This window comes from Oryctolagus cuniculus (genome assembly GCF_964237555.1).
Source record: "Oryctolagus cuniculus chromosome 17 unlocalized genomic scaffold, mOryCun1.1 SUPER_17_unloc_1, whole genome shotgun sequence".
Lineage (NCBI taxonomy): Eukaryota > Metazoa > Chordata > Mammalia > Lagomorpha > Leporidae > Oryctolagus > Oryctolagus cuniculus.
The window spans coordinates 278136-301395 of NW_027208202.1; the positions used below are offsets into that span (position 1 = coordinate 278136).

The 23260-nt window shown below is 46.4% G+C and overlaps 4 pseudogenes; 3 read left to right on the forward strand and 1 right to left on the reverse strand.

Annotated features, from left to right (window-relative positions):
- Nucleotides 1–677: 677 nt before the first annotated feature.
- Nucleotides 678–17704, reverse strand: LOC138847824 (protein FAM3D pseudogene; annotated as a pseudogene).
- LOC138843110 (nucleus accumbens-associated protein 1 pseudogene) overlaps nucleotides 8243–23260 on the forward strand; it is a 92223-nt pseudogene continuing 77205 nt past the window's right edge.
- Nucleotides 14008–17587, forward strand: LOC100353747 (protein CDV3 homolog pseudogene; annotated as a pseudogene).
- LOC103346316 (deoxyhypusine hydroxylase pseudogene) lies at nucleotides 17675–19836 on the forward strand (annotated as a pseudogene).

A 23260-nucleotide genomic window follows, 5' to 3' on the forward strand; every position in this document is an offset into this window, starting at 1 on the left:
CTCTGTTGTTGCCTAAAATATGTATAGACTGTAAGTAAACAGGTGTGATTGTATTCCAACAAAATACAAAGATAGAAAGGAGCTGGATTTGGCCCAAAAGGACTGCTAATGCAGTGACTCTTCCTGCTCAGAACACCGTGCATGCGTGTCACTACCCATTTTAGAGACAGCAATGTGTGCCACACCACGTTTCTCAAGAGGGAGCTCAAATAAAGCTTCAAAGCTTTACATATATAATAAGATTACTTTCTACATTTCCTTTTTTAAAACAATTAAAAATTTAATATGATTAAGATCTTTTATCTTTGACTAGGAAAGAATTAGATGATGTGTACCAAGCCTTTGAGATTTTTCAATCTTTGTGTGGTATTAGAAGTCTAAACAAAATGACAACTAGTACACTTAATACATATTTGGGAATTGTCAAGAGGTCCTTTTATTCTCTAACTTTAGGAATGTATCCTTCAGTGCCTTGGTCTGCCTTTTAGTGCTACATATTCATTTCACAGTTTATTTTATTTTATTTATTAATTTTTGACAGGCAGAGTTAGACAGTGAGAGAGAGAGAGACAGAGATAAAGGTCTTCCCTCCATTAGGTCACCACCCAAGTGGCCGCTACGGCCAGCGCACTGGGCCGATCCGAAGCCAGGAGCCAGGTGCTTCTCCTGGTCTCCCATGTGGGTGCAGGGCCCAAGCACTTGGGCCATCCTCCACCGCCTTCCTGGCCCACACCAGAGAGCTGGACTGGAAGAGGAGCAACCAGGACAGAATCCGGCACCCCAAGCAGGTTTAGAACCCGAGGTGCTGGTGCCACAGGTGGAGGATTAGCCTACTGAGCCACAGTGCCGGCCCATTTCACAGTTTAAAAACTGTGAAGTGTTGCAAATATAATTCATAATTATTATTTAAGGATTAGAAAACACAGATAAAGGATGATTAGATCATGTATGATTGTCACTCAGTACTTTTTTTCCGAATCAGTAACAACAACTTTAATTTGCTCGGGTGTGGGTGGTCAGTCCTCCCTCAGGGTGGGCCGGCAGCTGGCCCTGGATGCAGCACGCCGGTGCCACCCTCACATGGCAGCTGCCAGAATCCGTGCAGCTCCCAGGTAGGAGCTCTCGGGGTGCTGGGCAGGTTTGGTTTCTGACCAAGGGCAGCGAGGTGCGGTGTGTGCAGCCCCTCGGCGCTCTCTGTACCGGTGCTGCCTCCTCCTTGGCCCTGCTGGGCCTCTGCCCCCTGAGTTGGGCAGGAGCTTCCCAGAGCCCTGGGCCTGGGTGAGCCGCGGCCATCCTAGAACAGGTTGTTGGGCTCACAGCCTTCCATCTCCAGCAGCTCTGGCCAGCCCTCATATTTGTGTCTGGGTTGTTCTTCAGGTATTCCTCAAAGGGGCTTTTGCTCTTGAGTTCTCGGCCCCCAGGAACACCCAGCTATCGCAGCAGCCCAGCTGTGTGGCATAGGAGCTGCCGAGGTCAGAGAGGAGCTTCCTGATGTCGTCATTCATCTTGGTCCCTGGGTCATCGTAGGAGGCCACCAGCACCAACGTGCCCATTGGAACTTCTTTAAGGAATCGCACTGGAGTCTTGGTGTCTCCAGTACATGTCGAAGGAGTTGTGTCTCGGCACCAGTCCCATGGTCCCGTTCACCAGGGTAATGTTCAGGCCTCTGCCCACGTTGTTTTTCACTGGACTCAGGATAATGTGGTTTTCAAAGCACATGGAGGGGCCCACGGCATTGGCAGCCCGCTGGAGATCAAAACGCAAAGCTGGCCGGGCAGGGCTTGCTGAGGCCACACTTGGTCTTCGCCACCTGGTTCTCCTTGGTGGCCAAGCCCATCCAGCACGGCAGATGGGATGCCTGCATGTTTGAAGCTGATGTAGCTGCGCACAAAGAACAGCGTGGTGACCAGGACAAAAGTGAACGCCTGGAGGCGTGCAGACCTGAGACTCATCCTGTGCAGCCGAGGAGCAGCTTCGGGTCAGGATGGGTCTTCCTGAGACTGGATCGCGTGGGCTGCCCGCGGCGGGCCCACAGGCGGCCGCGGTGGCATCAAGGGCGCTCTGGGGAGCCCCGTGGCTGCCGCTGCCGCGAAGCAGGAGAATTTCGGCTGCGTCGTGGCCAACCGCTTCCATCTGCCGCTGGACGACGAGTCGGACCCCTTCGACATCCTGCTCAAGGCCGAGCGCCAGTGCCAGCAGCAGCTGCAGCACAAGAGGCGCGACGAGGGGGCTGCGGCGGCCGTGGCTGGAGCCGGTGGCCGTGGGGGCCAGAGCCCAGCCGCGGCCTTGGCCACAGACCTGGCGCGAGGAGGGAGTCCCAGAAGGAGCGCAAGAGCCTCCTGGCCCCGCGCTCAGCAGCCCGACAGCCCCGGCGGCAGCCCGCCAGCCACTTGCCCAGAAACGAACTCCCAGAAGAGGGGAGCAGCAAGGACGGACTGACAGCCAGCGCAGGGGTGACGCTTGATGGAGCAGAGCGGAGACCCTACAGGGAATCCCGCCCCTGTGAGACCGAGAGGCAGGTGGACTGCACAGCTGAGACGTTTACAGATGAAAACCAGTGGACAGCTTTGATCATGAGAGGCCTCTTCCAGGGCGTGGAGGCCCGAGAGGGGGCATGCGAGGCAGAGGCAGGGGCAGTCCCCGAAACAGAGCCTTTGATGCTGTCGACCAGAGGGAAGACAAGATTTTGAAAGATATGGCGGGAATGATAAAACAGCAGTCAGAACTGAAGACAACATGGGCTATGGAGTGCGCACTTGGGCGTCAGGGAAAGACACCCGTGACATGGAGCCGACCGCAGTGATGGAGGAGTCCCAGGACTCTGGAGCAGGAAACCCCAAGCAAAGTCCCTGAGTCAGAGGTAGAAGAAGAAACTCAAGTTCAAGAGGTGACCTTAGATGAGTGGAAGAATCTTCAAGAACAGACCAGACCAAAGTCCGAGTTGAACACCCGGAAGCCAGAATCAACTGTCCCTTCCAAAGCAGTGGCAATTCACAAGTCAAAATACAGAGATGCTGTGGTAAAGGATGACAAAGAGGACGACTCCCATGTTTTCCAGAAAGCTGCAAATGACATCACGTCCCAGCTGCAGATTAATTTTGGTAACCTCGCTTGTCCCGGGAGTGGAGCCAGAGGCGGCCCAGGGGAGGCAGGAGAAGGATCCGAAGGGCAGAGAACTGTGGGCCCAGAGCTGAAGTGGTGACAGGAGACGTGGCTCTCAACCCCCACGACCCCAGGACTTCCATTCCTGGCCTGAGGAGACTCAGCTTGCAGTCTCTGAGGACAATAGATGTCGTTTTTCTGGAGCCTGGATTCCTTGCACTTTGTTTGGTCTGGGTGTGGGAGGCGGCACTGTCCTGGGGAGGGGAGGGCTGGCCATGTTTGCCGAAGGCTCTCTGGGTGGAGTTGAGGTGTGCAGACTGGAGGGACTCGCATGGGAAGCAGCCTGTCAGGCCGGGGGCGAGCTGTGGGGACCCCCAGCTGTGCCCCGCAGTGCAGAGGGCCACGGAGAACTTGACCAACTCATTTCAAGCGGTCACAGCCTAGTTTTCAAAGACCAACAAACTGGAACCCAAGTGTACTCACTGCTGACTTGTGACTGTTACACTCTGCCGGGGCTCCTGAGTTCTGGTTGCCATCTAGACAGCGGTTTGAAAATGCTGTTGTGCAGCCACTGGTCACCACTCTGTGACAGAGAAGTGGAAAAAATGGTGATTTTAATGGTGAGTTAAACTACCTCATGGTGCGTGCGTGTGTGTGTATGTGTGACACACTTAATGCTTATGCGCACTGTGAGAGTACTGCCTTTCCTCGCTGTCATAAATATTGTTTCCCTTTACTCCTTAACTCATTCCAGTAATTTCCAATCCCAGGATCCCGTCAAAGCTTGTTCTCTCCAAGTTAATACTTATTTTTACAAAATTAGAGGTCATTTATTCAGTGTCATTTTATGTAACCTGTCAGTAGTATTGTTCTGAACAGAAAACCCTCCTCCAAAATAGCTTCCTCATTTGTTTTTCAAAATATCTTTCTGTCGGCCTGTGCTGTGGCTCAATAGGGTAATCCTCCGCCTGTGGTGCCAGCACCCCAGGTTCTAGTCCCAGTCGGGGTGCCGGATTCTGTCCCGGTTGCTCCTCTTCCAGTCCAGCTCTCTGCTGTGGCCCAGGAATGCAGTGAAGGATGGCCCAAGTGCTTGGGCCCTGCACCTGCATGGGAGACCAGGAGAAGCACCTGGCTCCTGGCTTTGGATCGGCCCAGTGAACCAGCCGCAGTGGCCACTGGGGGGTGAACCAATGACCTTTCTCTCTGTCTCTCTCTCTCACTGTCCACTCTGCCTGTCAAAAACAAACAAACAAAAAAATCTTTCTGTCTAGGGAGTGATTTTATTTCACTTGTCAAATATTAGTTGGTTGCCAATATGTGAGTTCATGTCTGGGGTTTCTATTCTGTCTCATTGGTCAACATGTGTATTTTTGTTCCAGTACCAGGTTGTTTTAATTATAACAGCCCTCTAGTATGTCTTGAAATCTGGTATTGTGATGCCTCAAGCTTCATTTTTATTTAAGATTGCTGTAAGTATTTGGGGTCTTCTATTTTTCCATATGAATTTTAGGATCTTTTTTTTCTATAATTGTGAAGAATATCTTTGGTGTCTTGATTGGGATTGCTTTGGATTTATCGATTACTTGGGGTTGTATGGACATTTTGATGATATTAATTTTTCCAATCTATGAACATGGGATAACTTTCTATTTTGTGTCTTTTATTTCTTTCTCTTTTTAAAAATGATTGTAATAATTTATTTGGGAGGTAGATTTACAGTGAGAGGGAGAGACAGAGAAATGTCTTCCATCCACTGGTTCACTCCTCAATTGGCCACAAAGGCTGGAGCTATGCCAATCCAAAGCCAGAAGCCAGGGGCCTCTTCCAGGTCTCCCACATGGGTGCAGGGACCTAAGGACTTGGGCCATCTTCCATTTCTTTCTTTCCCTGCCCATAGCAGACAGCTGAATTGGAAGAGGAGCAGCTGGGACTTGAACCATCATCCATTTGGGATGCCAGTGCCTCAGGCCAGGGCATTAAACTGCTGTGCCACAATGCTGGCTCCTCTAATAGTCTTTTATTAGAGTCTTTCAGTTTGTTTATATAAAGGATCATATCAACTGCAAACAGGGATAATTGTGCTTCTTTTTTTTCCAATTTGTATCATTTTGATTTGTTTTTCTTACCTAATTTATCTGGCTAAAGCTTCCAGAAGTATACTGAAAATAATGGTGAAAATGGTTGTCATTGACTCCAGATTTAGTGGAAATCTTCCCAGCTTATCCCCATTCAATATGATGCTGCCTGTGGTTTAGTCATATATTGCTTTGATTGTGTCATGGTATGTTTCTTCTCTATGCAATTTTTAAAGTGTCTTTTCATGAAAAGATGTGGTATTTCATCAAATGTTTCTCTGCATCTATTGAGATAATCATATGGCTTTATCTTTCATTTTGTTGATTTTAAATAACACATTTATTGATTTGTGTATGTTGAACCACCCCTGCATCCCTCAAATCAATTCCACTTTGGATAGATGATCTTGTTGATGTATTGCTGAACTCTATTTGATACTATTTTATTGAGAATTTTTGCATCTTGTCCACTAGGGATATTAGTGTGTAGTTCTTTTTTATTGCATCTTTGTGCTTTTGTAATTAAGGAAATGCTGGTCTCAAAGAACAGGTTTGGATTGATTCTATCCTTTTCAATTGTTTTGAATAATATAAGAATGGGGATCAGTTCTTCCTTTAAAGTTTGGTAGAATTCAGTCTCTTCAGGGCTGGCACTGTGGCATAGAAGGTTAAGCTTCTACTTGCAGTTTCTGCATCCCATATAGGTGCTGGTTCAAGCCCCAGCTGTGCCACTTCCAATCCACCTTTGTGCTAATTCCCCTTGGGCCCTTACACCCATGTGAAAGACTCAGGAGAACCTCAGCAATGCTGGCTTTGGTTTGTCCCAGCCCCGGCCATTGCAGAGAAACCATCTGGGGAGAGAACCAGTAGATTGATTCTCTCTCTCTTTTCTCTCTCTCTCTCTGTCTCTCTCTTCCCCCTAATTTCCCTGTCTTTTTCTCTCTGTATCTCTGCCTTTTAAATAAATAAATAATATTTTAAAACTGAATCCAGTCTCTTCTACAATAGTATTTGGAAAGTTGGATTTCACATGCTGAAGTTTGAAACCAGTTTGCTCCAACTCACAATGGATCAAGCATCTAAACCTAATACCCAAAACCATCACAATTACTAGAGAAGAACATAGAGGAAAGTCTACAATCTATTGGCCTAGGCAAAGAATTCTTGGGTAAGATCCCAGAAACATGGGTAATAAAACAAACACAAATAGACAAATGTGATTACATCAAGCAAAAAGTTGCTGTGCAAAAAATGAAATAATTAACAAAGTGAAGAGGTAATCAACAAAATGGGAAAAATATTTTCAAAATATACATCCAATAAAGGATTAACATCCAGAATATATAATAAGCTCAAGAAATTTAATAACAAAACACACTCCAGTCAAAAAATGGACAAATGGCATGAACAAGAATTTTTCTAAGGATGAAATAAAAATGGCCAACAGATGACAAAAAATTCAGAATCACTAGTCATCAGGAAAATGCAAATAAAAATGACAATGAGGTGTCACCTCTTCCCAGTAGAATGGCTATCATCCAAAAATCGAAAATGACAAATATTGGCCTTAATCATAAATATTCTGAAATAAACATAAAACTGTCACTCATTTATCTAGTTTTCTATTGCCTTTCTAGTGTATTCATCATAGTCCGTTTTTTCTCATTCCCCTCTTTTTAAACATAGAATTGTTCTAGAGGGCAATCTTTGATATTCTTTCTAATGATTTTTACTACCTTGTATGTACTAATGATTTCCAAATTTGTATCTCTAGCCCAGGAACCCTCCTTCATTTCAGATTAGTATATCATACTGCCTACTTGAGATCTCTCTTTGGATACCAGTTGTGTAATTAAATCTTAACAAGTCCAAAATGTTACTAATGTTATTCTTTCTCATACCTGTCCCTTATATAGTCTTCCTACTTAAAACCCTTAAAAGTAAAAATCTACTTTTAAAAAAAGTACTTTTTAAAATTAGTTTTAAAAGTAAAATCTACTGTACATGTTACAACCTGTCTTCTGGCCAGAATCCCTGGATTCGAATTGAGAATCTGCTAAGGGTGGGCTGTCTGAGTTTAGGCAAATCACTTGGCCTTCTTGTACTTAGTTACTTCCTTTACAAGATGCCTAATGTTACCTAACTCACAGAACTGTGAGGATTGACAATGGTTTAACACAGGAGCAATGCTTAATACAACAGTTTGTAATTGTGTATTATGTACTGAAAAATCTATTATCATCAATACTAAGGGTTTCTCTCCCAGTGACACCTTCCTATATAGATTTTAGTGACACAGAATCTTGAAAATAGCAATGACAATCAAACCTGGCTTATTTATTCCTACATATAATAAAAGTAATACTGTCTTTTCTCTTTTGCTTTGTTAGAAAGTTTGACATAAAGTTATCTATTATTAGTAGTGTTATTTTCCTTGTTCCTACATGTTGCTCTTATAGTTAACCCCCCTTGGAGAGTGTTACTGTACATTAAATCACTTAGTGGAGTACTTAAGAGGTAGTGCTTTATCTTAAATTGATGCTAAGTACATCTTTTAAATTGTTTCACCCACAAAAAATGAAGTATTTCTTAAGTGCATATGAATTACAATATATGGAATTCCTGGACCTGCTGTTCCAGCTGGAGCTGAGCCACACCAGCAAGGCCAACACCCTCTTTTGTAGCAACTCTCTGGCCTCCAACTCCATGGAGTCAGGTGGGGGCTGCGACAGGACGCGGGCACAGGGGACCCTGCGGGAGTGGAGTGACCCTCTGGACCATGACCTGGAGGCTCAGCTCCTCTCCCGGCACCTGCGGGGCATGGAGCTTGCGCCACGGGAGAAGTGTCGGGAGCTGTCTGCAATATCAAATAAGAAACATGGAATTAAATGTTAATTTTGGTGTAAAAATTTCCTAAATGATAGTTCTTTCATACTAAACATTGTCCATTGAACAGTAAGGGCCCCTTTGTTTATGGTCTTAAATATTTTTGAACCAAAATGAGCAGAGTATGTGAAACCTTGTCATATTTGTTTGTCTTTAGTTTCTTCTGTGAATCCCAAAGTCAGGAGTCTCTCTGCCCAGCCATAATGTTTCAAGTGAGTATTCCATGCTTTGTCATATTTTTGGAGTTCAGTGATCATAAGTACAGTCTAATATGAATGTATGTTCATTAATCACCAAATTCTTCATATTATTTACAATAACTCCTCATCCACCAGTATCCCCAGACAGGCATTAATCTAAACTCTATCTCCAGAGATCCACCATTCTTTTGGATATGCTACAATGTGTGGAGTTTGCTTCTGATTTCCTCTTTAAAATATTTTGACATTCATTATTTTTGTGGTCTTTCATTTCTTAATTGATTTGTATTGCCAAATAGTATGCCATTATAAAAGATATACTGCACACTGGCTTTCTTACACATTAGTGTTTGGGTTGCTTTCATATTTGGCTTTCATGAATATTGCTGCAGTGAGCCTTTATTGGTGTGTGGATTTTGTATCTTTTAGTGGCATACCTGGGAGATAAACTACTGAGGCAATAAACAGTCCCATGTAGAACAAGCTGAGAAACTGCCGAATTGCTGTCCATAGTGGCTGCACTGGAAGTTTATGAGGGTTCCATGCTCTTCATGTTCCTGGCAACATTTGTCTTTGGCTGAATCAGTCATTTTACTGTATAGGAATTGATATATTTCCCAAGATTTGATTGCATTTCCAATGACTAATTATAATCACATTTTTTGTTGTATTAAAATTAAAATGTCTTACTGAAATCACTGCTTTGTTTTAAAAATTGTGTGTTCTTATATTTTTCTTTTCTAGTATAAAATGCAATTTTTTAAATTTCTTAGTAATATTTTCACTTTGACGCTACATTGAATGCTAATGCTAATTATATTTTCATGATGTTCATTGCTACTCTACAGAAATATGATTGATGCTTATGTATTTATTTTATATTCTGAACATCACTGAGTTTTACTTAGGGATTTTAGTGAATACCTCAGAATGTCTTTTGCTTGCAAATATGTCTTAGATGTTACAAGTCACGTTTGCTCTTTTGTATGCAATCTGGAGTTTTTTTCTTTTGTGTGTGTGATTTCTTTAGCACAATGTTCCATTACACTGTTGAATAGAAATGTTAAAATATCTATACCTTGGCCAGTGCGGCGGCTCAATAGGCTAATCCTCTGCCTTGCGGCACCAGCACACCAGGTTCTAGTCCCGGTCGGGGCACTGGATTCTGTCCTGGTTGCCCCTCTTCCAGGCCAGCTCTCTGCTATGGCCAGGGAGTGCAGTGGAGGATGGCCCAAGTGCTTGGGCCCTGAACCCCATGGGAGACCAGGATAAGCACCTGACTCCTGCCTTTGGATCAGCGTGGTGCACCAGCCACAGCGTGCTGGCCGTGGCGGCCATTGGAGGGTGAACCAACAGCAAAGGAAGAGCTTTCTCTCTGTCTCTCTCTCTCACTGTCCACTCTGCCTGTCAAAAAAAATCTATGCCTTATTCATATTGTATAGGAATTTAGTATAGATTTTCCATAGGTTCTTGAATGTTTTCCATTTTACATTCCCACAAACAATTTTATATATATTTCCTTTCCTCCACATCTGCTTCAGTACTTGTTAATTTTTTTATTCTTCTGTAATAGCCACTTTTACATATGTGAAGTCATAACTGTTATGGTCTTGATTAGCAATGCTGAGACCCCATGAAGTAAAACAGCGGATGGGAGTGTTAGTATATGATCTTGCTAAAGTAAATAGAATTAAAGTTATTTTAAAATATTTTTAAATATTTCTTTCATTATTTGAAAGGCAGTTACACAGAGAGGACAGAGAGACAGATCTTCCATCCACTGGTTCACTCCCCAAGTAGCTCAATGGCTGAGGCATGGCCAGGCCAATGCCAGGAGCCAGAAGTCAATCTGGGTCTCTCATGTTGGTTTCAGTGGCTCAAGTACTTGGGCCATCTTCCACTGCTTTCCCATGCCATGAACAGGGAGATTGACTGGAAGTGGAGCAGCCAGAACTGAAACCAGTGCCCATATGGGATTCTGGCTCTTCAGGAAGCTATTGAATTCCCTGTGCCACAATACTTGCCCCTGAAGTTTTCTTAGCTAGTGTATACATATCAGAACCCTTCTGTGATTAATTTAATTTAAACTATGTTTTGAAATTTTGAGATTGAAATATTAATTTCATATATAGATTATTATGCATAAATAGCCCTCTAAAATTTAAAGGTTTTGTACAATTTAAATATACTTAATATTTAAATTATACTTTAAAACATATTGTACATTAATAACACTGAACAATTATATGTGGTGGCTAGAAAAGTAATGATATCTTTATCTTTTGATAATAAAATAAAATATAACAAGAATGTTTTCTGAGGCTTAAAAATACTGTAAAAATGGACATTTTAGAAATTGAATACACTCATCAATCTTAACCTACTGCTTATTGTAGGCTTAAATGTCTGCATTGATAATTCTAACAGAACTAGATTTAGGAATAAGGTTTTTAATCATTGCTAATGGATAGAAACAAATGAACAGATTACATGAAAGATTTGAGTATAAAAAGTTATATTTAAGTTATATTCAGAATGTATTGGCAATTGTATTAACATATAGTTTATACATCAGAATATTTACTTCATGCAAAATGGTCTCACTATGAAATCCAAGCTCTTAAGGAATCAATCTCAATGCATAAGTCTTTTTATTGATATTGGAAGAAGAAATGGTAAATTTCTGACAGAAGCCTGTATGTATTTTCATTCGCTTTGGTAGAATAATACATCAATATATAATTAATATTTCAGATATAACAAATATGAAATATAAATATAATAAGAATGTAACTTTCAGTTAAATGTGTTAAATAAGTGCATTTCTTTAAACTTATAGGGATTAGTGTTAGGACATTTAAAAAAGCATATTGTGATGGAGCAGAGTGATCAGGAAAGGGATAAAGAGCTGTCAAGATATGTCAACAGTTTTGGAAAATGGGAAAGTGGTTTCCCAGTGATACTAAGAAAAGCAAGGCTAGTCTATGGCCATACCACACTGAACATGCCTGATCTCATCTGATCTCGGAAGAAAAGCAAGGCTAAACCAGATTTCTCAAAATAGTTTAGAATTTGTGATCCCCAAGTTGTGAAGGGTACTATGTACTATGAGTATTTGGATTTGAGGATTATAAGTTCTTGATCCTTTCCATATCCCTATTCAACCAAAAGATTGCTGCACCTTCATCCCAACAGAAGGCCAATGATTTGCTCTTTGGAGAGGTAGACAGAAAAACTTCAGTGAGGACCACAATACTCAGAAACGAAGCACCGTTTTCAAGATTTCTCTCTAGAGAATCTGTTCAGTAGACAATATGACCTGCCCTGACTGACACTTGGGCATCCTCAAACAAAAGATCTCAGGTTCTGCATAATCCCTTACAGTGGACTGCTCTTTTGACAACTTTGCTTAGTATTTATAATCAGGTTTTTTGATCACTTATATCTGGATACAGAATTTCCATCTTTCTGCCTGTTAAAGTGAAATTTTGAACATTCCTGTTATTTACTGCAAATAATCAACTACGTACCTCACTGAAAACTGCTATTGAGATCCAGAGGTATTCTTTTTTATAACTTGTTTCCTAGTATTTGTCAGCATTTTAGAGTTTATGGTTATCCAGCTATAATGAGCTCAGTTTTAGGTAGTATCACATAGATGTCATAGATGTTTAATTTTTTACTTTCTGATTAATCATACTTAATTCATGGAATTAAGCATTATCTGAGATGCTTTGAAAATAGCACCAAATATTTCTTATTCAAGATTATATTTCCTAATAGTGTGTTTGTAAATATTTGTAATACTTTACTTTTCTTTTTTTCCTGTATATCTTCCTCTTTGTTATATTTACAGAAAAGTTAGGATTAGACAATAGTGTCTAACTGAGCCCTAGTGAATTTAAGGGATTGTCTTAAAGTTATCAGCAGAAATAAGACTAGAGTGTATATACACTTATATGGCTTCAGTTTCACCAAAATACTACATTCTGATTAAAACCCACAGTTCTTGTGTTTCATCTCCAACTTAGTGGATTTTTTTAAATCAGTGTATTATTTTTTTACCTAAGGAACCCATGTTCAATATGGTGAAATCACAGAAAAAAATGAAAATCACAGTTTACATCTGTATTTCTCTTAATTTGTGAGAAAAATACATGGGCTTTATTTGTTTCAACCTGGAAAACTCTAGTATTTCAGCAAGATTCACACTGCATTTTCTTACTATTTCTGTAGGTCCTTAATGGAACCAGTACTCCTGCACATTTGAGACTAAATTAATATACTCATATATTTTAAAAGGTTTATTTAATTACCTGACAGGAAGAATGACAAAGAAAGCAGGGCAAGAGACAGAGAAAGAGATCTTTCATCTGCTGTTTCATTCTTCAAATAACCACTGTGGCAAGGGCTGGGCCATTCCAAATCCAGGAGCCAGGTACTCCATCCAGGTCTCCCATGTGAGTGGCAGTGGCCCAAGCATTTGGACCACCCTCTGCCTCTTTTCCATGTGCATCTTCAAGGAGCTCATTCAGAAGCAGAACAGCCAGGACATGAATATGTGGTACTGCAAGCATTGGCTTAATCTGCTCCATGACATTGCTAGCCCTACTAATAAATTTCTAGTAAACAAAAAATTACCTAAATGCATATGGATTGCTTACCAGATGGAATAGGCTTTTTGTCCTCTAGATAATCTTTAGCTGCCTTTATATTGTCATCTATGAATAGTAACAACCATATATACATGCATACATACTCATACAGCTGTGGTTTGTAACAGGTGAAAATATTCTATTATCATCTAGAAGAAAAGATTATGGTATTCTAATTTATATCATTTGGTGGTATAAAGGTAGTTCAGCAATAAATCTCAAATGTTTTTGTTATACCTGAAACATCCAATTCCCACCAATTAAGAACACCAGGAGCTGAGGCTGATGCAAGCGCAAGAGTTTTATTTCAAACTTGAGTTTGAGGCTGGCACCGCGGCTCACTAGGCTAATCCTCCGCCTTGCGGCACCGGCACACTGGGTTCTAGTCCCAGTTGGGGCGCTGGATTCTGTCCCAGTTGCCCCTCTTCCAGGCCAGCTCTCTGCTGTGGCCTGAGAGTGCAGTGGAGGATGGCCCAAGTGCTTGGGCCCTGCACCCCATGGGAGACCATGGCTCCTGCCATCGGATCAGCGTGGTGCACCGGCTGTAGCGTGCCGACCGTGGCGGCCATTGGAGGGTGAACCAATGGCAGGGGAGGACCTTTCTCTCTGTCTCTCACTGTCAATTCTGCCTGTCAAAACAAACAAACAAACAAACAAAAAAACACTTGAGTTTGGACCAATGTCCGCACCAGATGTAGCTGGTTTGGATCGGTGGCCTCTACAGTAAGGTTGTTAGGGTTTTTATAGGGTTTTTGGAGATACTCTATACATTATATGGGTGCTGGTTCATGTCCCAGCTGCACCTCTTCTGATCCAACTCTCTGCTATAGCAAAGTAATGGAAGAAGGCCCAAGTGCTTGGGCCCCTGCCCCCATGTGGTAGACCCAGAAGAAGCTCCTGGCTCCTGGCTTCGTATCAGCCCAGCTCCAGCCATTGTGGCCATTTGGGGAGTGAACCAGCAGATTGAAGACCTTTTTCTCTGTCTCTCCCTCTCTCTGACTGTAACTCTGCCTCTCAAATAAATAAAATATTTAAATATATATAGACATAAATTGTTTCAAAAGAGAGTGGCAAGTGATTTTGTTCTGTTTTCAGTGATACTAAATTCATGACTGTCAGTGGCACTAGTATCTTTGAAGACTGACTACTGCAAAAGAAAGTGGAACAAAGTAGGAAAATTCAAGTGAAATGAAGAACATGGTAAGTCTTGAGAGACTAAATAACACTTTTAAATTTTTCATGTTCATATTTGTTAAGCACTTTTAACACGCAAGACACTCGTCAGTCTCTGGTGATAAAATAAACAACACAGATTTGGTGATTGCCTTGAGGGGCTGTGGTGTAATTTTGCAACACGGAGTTGTATTCCCCACCCCCCCAAAAAAAATTATAGACTACACGAAAAAGAAAGAAAAAGTTCTTGAAGCATCTGTGTGCATGTTAAATATATTGAAACTTGAGAAGTTAAATAAACACATGAGGACATGAGGTAGTTTTCAGTTTAATACTACAGTGGCACCATGACATTGGTAAGTTTGTGTGCTTAAAAATAAAAAGTGAGTGAACTATAAAAACATTTCACATCTACTTTCCTAGATGTAGTGTGTGTGTGTGTGTGTGTGTATGGTCTTTCTTCACTTAATAACTGAAATTCTGCAAAGTGCATCATTTGGTGATTCTGTAGTTGTGTGAACATCATAGATTATGCTTGCACAAATTTTCCTGATACAATCTACTACACACCTGGGCTACCTTATATTGTGTAACCTATTGTTCCCAGACTACAGACTAATACAGCATGTAACTGTCCTGATCACTGTTGACAAGTGTGACACAATGATTAGTATGTTTGTATTTTAAGATAGAAAAATTACAGTGTGAAAACCACAGTTTGAAAGATGAAAAATGCTTCATTTTTCTTTGATAGTTAGCATGAATTGAACTTGCATGATTGGACCCAGCACTCCTCAGCACACAGTGGGAGCCACATACCCTGCTGCCCATACCTCAGGGACCCCTCAGGGCTGGGGCTGCGCCACACCTGGCCCCGTGAGCACAGACCCAACCTGGTGCCCTTGCTCAGGGCCCTGAGGGCTGCACCTGCTGCGGGCCCCACCCATCCTGGCCAAGGAAGCCATGGCCCCTGCTGAGATGGAGGAGGGGAGCCTGGACAACTTCTTCGCCAAAAGGGACAAGAAGAAGGAGGAAGAGCAGAGCAGCCTGTGGCGAGCACCGTGGGTGTGGAGGGCAGTCCTGGCAGGAGCAGCAGAGCAGCGGGCGGCGGGGTGGGTGAGGGGGCTGGGCCGGGAGACAGCAGCACCTTGGGCGCCGGGGCTGCCACCAAGGCCGTGACGAAAGATGAAGACGAATGGAAAGAGTTTGAGCAAAAAGAGGTGGATTATAGTGGCCTCCAAGTTCAGGCGATGCAGATAAGTGAAAAGGAAGAAGATGATAATGAGAGAAGATCCAGGTGATAACTGGGAAGAAGATGGAGGTGGCAGTGGTGGTATAGAAAAATCTTCAGGCCCATGGAATAAAACCGCTCCAGCACAAGCACGCCGTGCTCCAGTAATTGTTATAGAAACTCCAGAACCAGCGATGACAGTGGTGTGTGTACAGGCCGACTGGAGCCAGGCTAACCACAACCAGGAAGATGCCACAAGGGCCACCAGAGATACACAGTGACACACAGTTCCCGTCCCTGCAGTCCACTGCCAAGCATGTAGAAAGCCAGAAGGATAAAGAGCTAACAAGCAGTTGGAATTTCTCTCTCACTCACTCGCTCTCTCACTGCCTCTGTAAATCTGCCTTTCAAAGAAATAAAGCTTTTAAAAAGAAATTGATGAGATTTTGTTGGGTATTGCTTAGAATCTATAGATCACTTTATTTTTTTTAAAGATTTCTTTATATGAAAGAGTTACACAGAGAGAAGGTGAGGCAGAGAGAGATCTTCCATCTCCTGGTTCACTCCCCAATTGGCAGCCAGAGCCAGGAGTTTCTTCCGGGTCTCCTACGTGGGTGGGTGCAGGGGCCCAAAGGTTTGGGCCATTTTCCATTGCTTTCCCAGGCCATAGCAGAGAGCTAGATCGGAAGTGCAGCAGCCAGGACTTAAACCGGCACCCTCATGGGATGCCAGCACTGCAGGTGGTGGCTTTACAGCTATGCCACACCTTTGGCCCCTCTATAAATCACTTTAAAAAGAATTTGAAATTCCTAAATATCAAGGCTCTAAACTGTGAGCATGATAAAATCTTTTAATTTCCTGAAATATCTTTCAGCAATGTCTTAGTTTTTCAGTATACAGATGTTTCCCATATTAAATTTATCCATAAGTACATATAATTCTGATACATCTATTGGTCTCATCATAGGCTTTTATTATACAATTTCCCTTGTTCGTACTGTTAATATGTTGAATTACATTGTGCATTTTCTTAATCCTAAACCAAAGTTGGATTCCTGGGATAAGCCCCACTTGGTCATTGCTTCTTACTTTTCTTTATAAAATATTGGAGATTACCACTATCCCAGCATGTTCTCTTTGGATTATTCTCTTTCATCCTTACCTTTGCTCATCTCAATGCCAACAACTGCTATGACTTTTTACTTTTATGAGCAGGGATTAGTTTTATGTATAGTTTCATGTAAATGGAGTCATATATTACATAGCTTTTTCTGTCTGATTTTCTTATTTTTCAGATTTTTCCATGTTCATTTACAAATACTTTATTGTTACTCCTTAGTATATTCCCAGAACTTAGACTCTTTCCAGTTTTTGGCTGTTATCAACAAAACTGCTATGTGCACTTGTGCTAAGACTTTCTGTATTTTTTTAACTTTCTCTGGAATACATACTAGGGAATATAATTGGTAGATGGATTTTACAGAAGGTTTGGGTTTACATTTTTAGAAGCTACAAGATCCTTTTCCAAAAAGAGTGAACTGCTTTTTTAAAAAAATTTTTTACAGGCAGAGTGGACAGTGAGAGAGAGACAGAGAGAAAGGTCTTCCTTTTGCCATTGGTTCACCCTCCAATGGCCGCTGAGGCCAGCACATTGCGGCCAGCGCACTGCGCTGATCTGAAGGCAGGAGTCAGGTGCTTATCCTGGTCTCCCATGGGGTGCAGGGCCCAAGGACTTGGGCCATCCTCCACTGCACTCCCTGGCCATAGCAGAGAGCTGGCCTGGAAGAGGGACAACCCCGACAGAATCCGGCGCCCGGACCGGGACTAGAACCTGGTGTGCTGGCGCCCCAGGCGGAGGATTAGCCTAGTGAGCCTCGGCGCTGGTAAGAGTGAACTGTTTTAACCTCTCACCAACATTGTGAGATAATTTGGGCTGTCTCATACCTTTGACAACCTTTTACACTGTTAGTTTACCCATTTTGTTTTGCTTAATGTTCTTGTGTGTTTTTTCATATTTAACAATCTGTAATTCAAATGTAAAATTCAATACAAGCCATTTGTAGGGTTTGGAATCTGTTGTTCCTTAAAAACAAGAATGGGGAAATGCAGCAAAATGACCTTTCCACTTTTTAAAAACATCCAAAGAATAGATCATGGGGCCGTGAAAGAGCCACTTCATCAAATCCAGTTTCTCCCTAGACCAATAGTCTTACACTCATTCCAGTCTTAATTGCATATCCCTGAATTAAAAGACTCACCATTCAGTTTTGCTTTCATAGCCATTTAAAAACACTCAGCACCAAAGCTTGCTCCCTGTAACACCAGACAACGCAGGAAGCTCCTTCAGCGTCCATGTCTTCTTTGTAAACAAGGAGCAGGGATGTGTAGAAAGCAGAGCTGAGCCTGCACTGACATTTCCCGGAAACCGCGCGTGCCATTCAAAGGCCCAGATGCTCTCAGGCTTGCAGTGAATCATATGAGCCCTCAGCTTCCGGCCCCGCGAGCTCTGGGGCCGTTCCTTGCAGGGAGGCCCTGGGGGCCCTGGGGGACCCCAAGGTCCTGGAGCTCCTGAAGACGTATTCCACGGACCCATGACCGCGGTGGCCAAGACGGGCCAGCTCGCCGTGGGCGTCTGTAGTGGCCGCAGCGCGGCGCGGAGCCTGCGGCCGGGCCCTACCTCTCGGTGGACCCCGCGCTGCCCGCCGAGGAGCACGACGTGGGGGCTGCGAGAGGCGCTGCTGGACGAGGCATGGCCGCTCTTCGACCACTATTGCGCCCGGTTCGCCCTGCGCAGCGCCGGCGGCGAGGAGGCCGCGCCCTGTCCACCACGAGGTGGACTACGTGCCGGACCAGCTGCAGCACGAGCGGCCGCCCTGGCGCGCCGGGCCGAGAGCCCCACGGTGCGGCACGAGTGCGCCGAGGCCCTGGGCGCCATCGCCCAGCCCGCCTGCCTGGCGGCGCTGCGGGCCCACGCGGCGGACCCGGAGCGCGCGGTGAGGGAGAGCTGCGGGGCGGCCCTGGACGTGTTCCAGAGGAGCGCTGGCGGCCTCCCAGTATGCGGACGGGCTGGAGCGACTGCAGGCGGGCGTGTCCTAGGCTGGCCACGCCCCCAGGTGTTGCAGCCCCGCCTCCAGGGGTTCCAGTCCCGCCCTGGAAGGCTCAGGACACGCCCCTGATGGTTCCAGCCCCGCCCCCAGAGGTTCCAGGCCCCGCCCCCGGACGGTGCTGGTTCTGCTGCCTGCTCCCGCGCCTCCCCGGGTGCAGACGCTCTGATCGCCCCACCCAATCAGGGACCTGTGCATCCGCCTGGCGCCCCCGAGGGCCTAGCGCAGGGCTCCACCGCGCAAAGTTCCCAGGCACGAGGCCTGTGGGGGGACCCGGGGGCTGTGCCTGAGCTGCTGAGAAGTTGGGGCTACAGTGGCTCAGGCTTCCCTCAGAATGGGACAGCGGGGATGGGAGGCCTCGAACTCGGTCCTCAGGGTGGGGAAAGGGGAGTGGAGGCGGTCGCTGGCTGGACCTGGTGGGGTCACGAGCACCAGTGAACCTTTTAGCCTAATGTACATAGAAACTTGAAAAAGTTGAAGGTCAATATTATAACTAATTTTTTATTTATTTGAAGCACAGGAAAAAACTTGGGACACTTTGGAAATTCAGTGGCACACATACACTGCTATAACTTCAGGAACATTATACAGTTAAAAAGATTAAAATGGGAATAAAAGGGGAAAAATACTCTCCTGTTTCAGACACTACATTAAATAATTTTACCTGCCCAAACAGACCATTTACAAATATTTGGTCAATAAATTGCTAACATCCATAAAAAGGAAGATTTTTTTACTAAAATCCATGAATTTAAAAGATTGATATCTAAACAAGAAAAGACAAAACCAAATGGAATGAAAGCCTCTCTGTCACGTCTAAAATCGGGCTTTCTGTTGGGGTCTTCATACTCTTCTCTCCCTCTACCATATCCTGCTGGAGCTCCAGGCCCCATTCCTCTAGGACCCTGTCCACCAACAGGCCCCGCACCTCCCTGCCCAAAGCGCTCAGTGCGCATGCCGCTTCCCATCACGGAACCACTCATGGTGCTGCGGAACTCCAGGGTTAGCTTCGTCACCTGTGCCGCCGCCACCACCACCTGGAGGTGGGAATTTCTGGGACTTTCGCTGTCCATTGCTCCTCCACCTCCCATTCTCACGTCTCTTTCTCTTGGGCCCATTTAGCCCATATGACTGTAACTTTCCTCTCTTGGGTCTCATTTGTTCTTCCATCTCACGTTGATGAATCCTCATCTCTTCCTCCTTTCTATGGCATTCTTTCTCTTGCCTCAAGTGCATTCCTCTATGTTTCTGTATTTGGGGTTGTGAAGTTTTTCCATACATTTTAATTCTTCCTAGTGTCGCATTAGATCTTGGCGCTAAAGTTTGCCTGATGCTCATGATAGCATCTTTCATCCCGATTTTTCATTTGCATCCTTCATATTTTTTCTCACTTTGTTCCCTCTTTGTGGCCCCAAGAACCGTCACGGACCCGCCCACAGACGGATGCGCGACGCGGTGCGTTTTAGACCAGGAACCACGGGCGTCAGGGACGCGGAAGGCAGGGAACCGAGGAGTCAGAGACGGAAACATGGGCTGGAGCCGGGACTCCTCCCAGAGCCTTCGGGTTCTGGATCTGCGCGGGCAAAAGCTGTGTCCAGGGAAGGGGAGCATGTGCGCTGACCTCGGATGGAGACAGAAAGGACAAAAGGCCCCCTGGCTTTGACCATCCCCGGCTCAGCATTGCCCAGCATTTAAGGGAGAGCCGCAGGTTCCTGTGCAGGGAAGAAGCAGCAGACACTGCCCTTCCAACGCCCCCCTCTCCACCCACCCAGCGCCAGGTCAGAGCTGAGCCAAGTCAGGGGGGCCCCAGTTCTGCTTGAGAGCGCCAATAAATTTATGGCTAAAGGGACCAACGGTGACACCTGCATTCCATGTGAGCACTGGATCAGGGCTCGGCTGCTCCGCTTCGGATCCAGCTCCTGCTAATGCGCCTGGGAGAGCAGCAGAGGATGGTCCGAGGGCTTGGGCCCCTGCACCCACGTGGGAGACCCGGAAGAAGCTCCTGGCTCCTGCCAGCGTTGTGGCTATAAAGGGAATAAACCAACAGATGGAAGGTCTCAGTCTCTCTCTCTCTTCTCGTCTGCCTTTCAAATAAATCTTTAAAATAAAAATTCGTGTTGAAAACCCAGGATTCTCTTTTCTGATTGGAATACTTATGAATTTTTATTGCTGGAAACTTTCTTAACGTTTTCCTTTTAATAAAGCTCAAGAGTTTCTACAAATGGAATTTAGTGTGACTGTCCTGCGCTGCCCAGAGCCCCCGCATCACTTCCGGTCATCAGACCCCGCCTCTATTCCCCTCACTGCGCCTATTACAACGCTTGTGAGGCTTGTTTCTATCAGTATTTAAAATTCTGTATTAATATTTATTAGAAAGGCAGAGTCGGAGGGAGCTTCGACGACCCGGGATGAGACAGTCGCGTGGAGTGAAGCAGACGGGCCCGTGTCGGGAGTGCTGCTCCCTTGCCCGCCTGGGGCCTGGGTCTCCCCAACTTGGCGGGGCTGTCGGTCGCCCCCTGGCGGACGCTTCTATTTTTTCGTTCCGGCGCTCGGAATCTGGAGAACACTGGGCTGGGATCACAGTGCCCGGGAGCAGTTCCAGGAGCCCGGCAATACCCACAGGATCGCTCCAGCCATGCCAGAGACTGAGCTCCACACCTGTTCGCCGGAGATTGGACTCGATCTGGGGCTGTGGACCCCATTTCCTGGCTCCTAGGTCGTCTCGGGACTCCGGCATCGGGTCTTCCAGGATGCGTGCAATTCCGGGTCTCTCCCCCGGGGGAGGCAGCGGCCGGGCTCCGTGTGAGGGGGACCAGGGTGGTTAATGGGGGCTCCCGCGCGTGTGCATGGGGAGCCTGCTGGCGGAGTCCACACGTTTCCGAGTCTGCGCCCTCGGTTGCGCATTGCTGGGCCCAACCTGGAAGCACGTGGGGCGGCCCCGGGTTCTGCCGCAGCCGCGCGGTCCCGTGCATGGAGTTGGCCTCCACTGTCTCTGAGTCCCGCTCCGTGCGCCCCAGGGGCAGGGCAGGCGGCCGCGATGTGGACACACAAGTGTTGTCGGCCGCCCGCAAGGGGGAAGTGGGGCCTCACCTGGGGCCCCTCCCAAAGTTCGCACGTGGCCCGGCCCGGTGGTGAGGGTGTCCCGGCGGTGGACGGATGCCCTCTGCCCACCTGAGAGAGGGGCTTCGAGAAGCGCAAAGCCTTGATGAGGAGACAGAGGGTTATTCCAATGTCCCGCGGCGCTTCTGCTCTGCTGAGATCTCCGCAGGCACAGCAGGTGCATGCACCTGGAGCCGAATGCACGCAGGGCAGCTGGCGTGGGGTGTGCGTGTGTGTGCATGCGTGCTCACAATGAAAATAATAATTACATGATAATGAAAATCCTGATGCACAGTTACGGTGTAAGCGAGTTATGCCAGTGTCTATGAATACTGTGGGGTGCAGAGGTTCCAGACACAGATCTGCGCTGGGCGCACAGGTAACCCGGTTGGCGTCCTTGTTGGTCTCTGTCACTGCTGCTGAATCTGCTGTGATGGACACGCGGACACCTGTCCTCCCCACGAAGGCGCCCACATACGGCCGATGGCGGCACAGGGATTCTGGCCTCAGGGATTTCCGGATCCCCGGGAGCCTGGGCAGCAGGGGTGCGCGCGGAGCGGCCAGGGAGCGACTGCTGCAGGGAGCCTCACAGTGCCTGGTGCTCCAGGCGGCAGGGGGCGAGGCTGTGCCTGGAGCTTCTGAGATCCCTTCGGCTGCCCGGGGGACCACCGCCCTGCCCACGGCTGCCAGGTAGCACAGGTGGAAAGGAGCCGGCAGGACCCCGACAAGGCCGGGCTTCTGACCCGCGGGAGGTGCGCCCGCACGAACCTGAGATCCACAGTGGCCAGGTGACTTCCACGCTGGGTGCAGGGCGCTCCCTGGCGGCCGCCTCTATAACCCGCAGGAGCGACTCGGAGGCCAGACCCTAAGCTGCCAGAAGGGATAGGACAGGGCTGGGGGCGGCTGGGGCTGGGTACCTGTTGGAGGGTTAGAGCTGACATTCATTTGTTGGGTGCAGGATAGGGTGTCAGGTGGGTGATGGAGTCCTGAGGTTCAAAGTAGTAAAAGGAACCTTGAGTGTCCTGACGGTGACCATTCAGGAATTTTCGTCTTTGTTCTCTGTGCTTGTCCCCCTCCCCCTTCCAGGATCACAACTTGAAATGACTCATTTGCCCTCTGCCTGAGCTGGGGCATCTCCTTCTCCAGAATTACAGAGAAGCTCAGAAGTCACTCAGCTTGGGGCTGAGCTCAATGTGGACACCCCGTGTCTGTGCATCAAGCATCACCTCTCCCCCAAAAGAATCCACCCTCCACCCGGGCCAGGACCCCCCTCCCCACCCTTGCCTGCCTTCCCTTCCTCCCCTGCATAACCAGTGCCCCCCTCACACAGGGTCAGTCCTGGTCTCCAGTATCCTGCACCTTATTTACAACCCCCACCTCACAGAGCAACCCCAAGTTCCTTAGGCTGACACCTGTTCTTGCTTCCCTCTAGTGAGGGGCAGAGGCACAGGTGAGCCGCTTTGTGTCGTTTGAATGGCCCCAGGGCCCCTGGGGTTCCCTGCACAAATATCCAGACGGTTGATGAGGAACAGAAAGGATCTCCTAACCCATCCATCCCCAGCGCACCCTCCTCTTTGCACTCTCCCTCACAGCGCTCCTCCACTCCACCCAGCTCAGCCCCGCCAGGGGAGTCCCCACCACCTCCGTCCTTGCACGGGGTTATCCTGTGTCAGATGCTGGCCCCGAGAACCTGGGTCCTTATGGAACCCCTGACAGTCACTCGGCCAAAGGACAA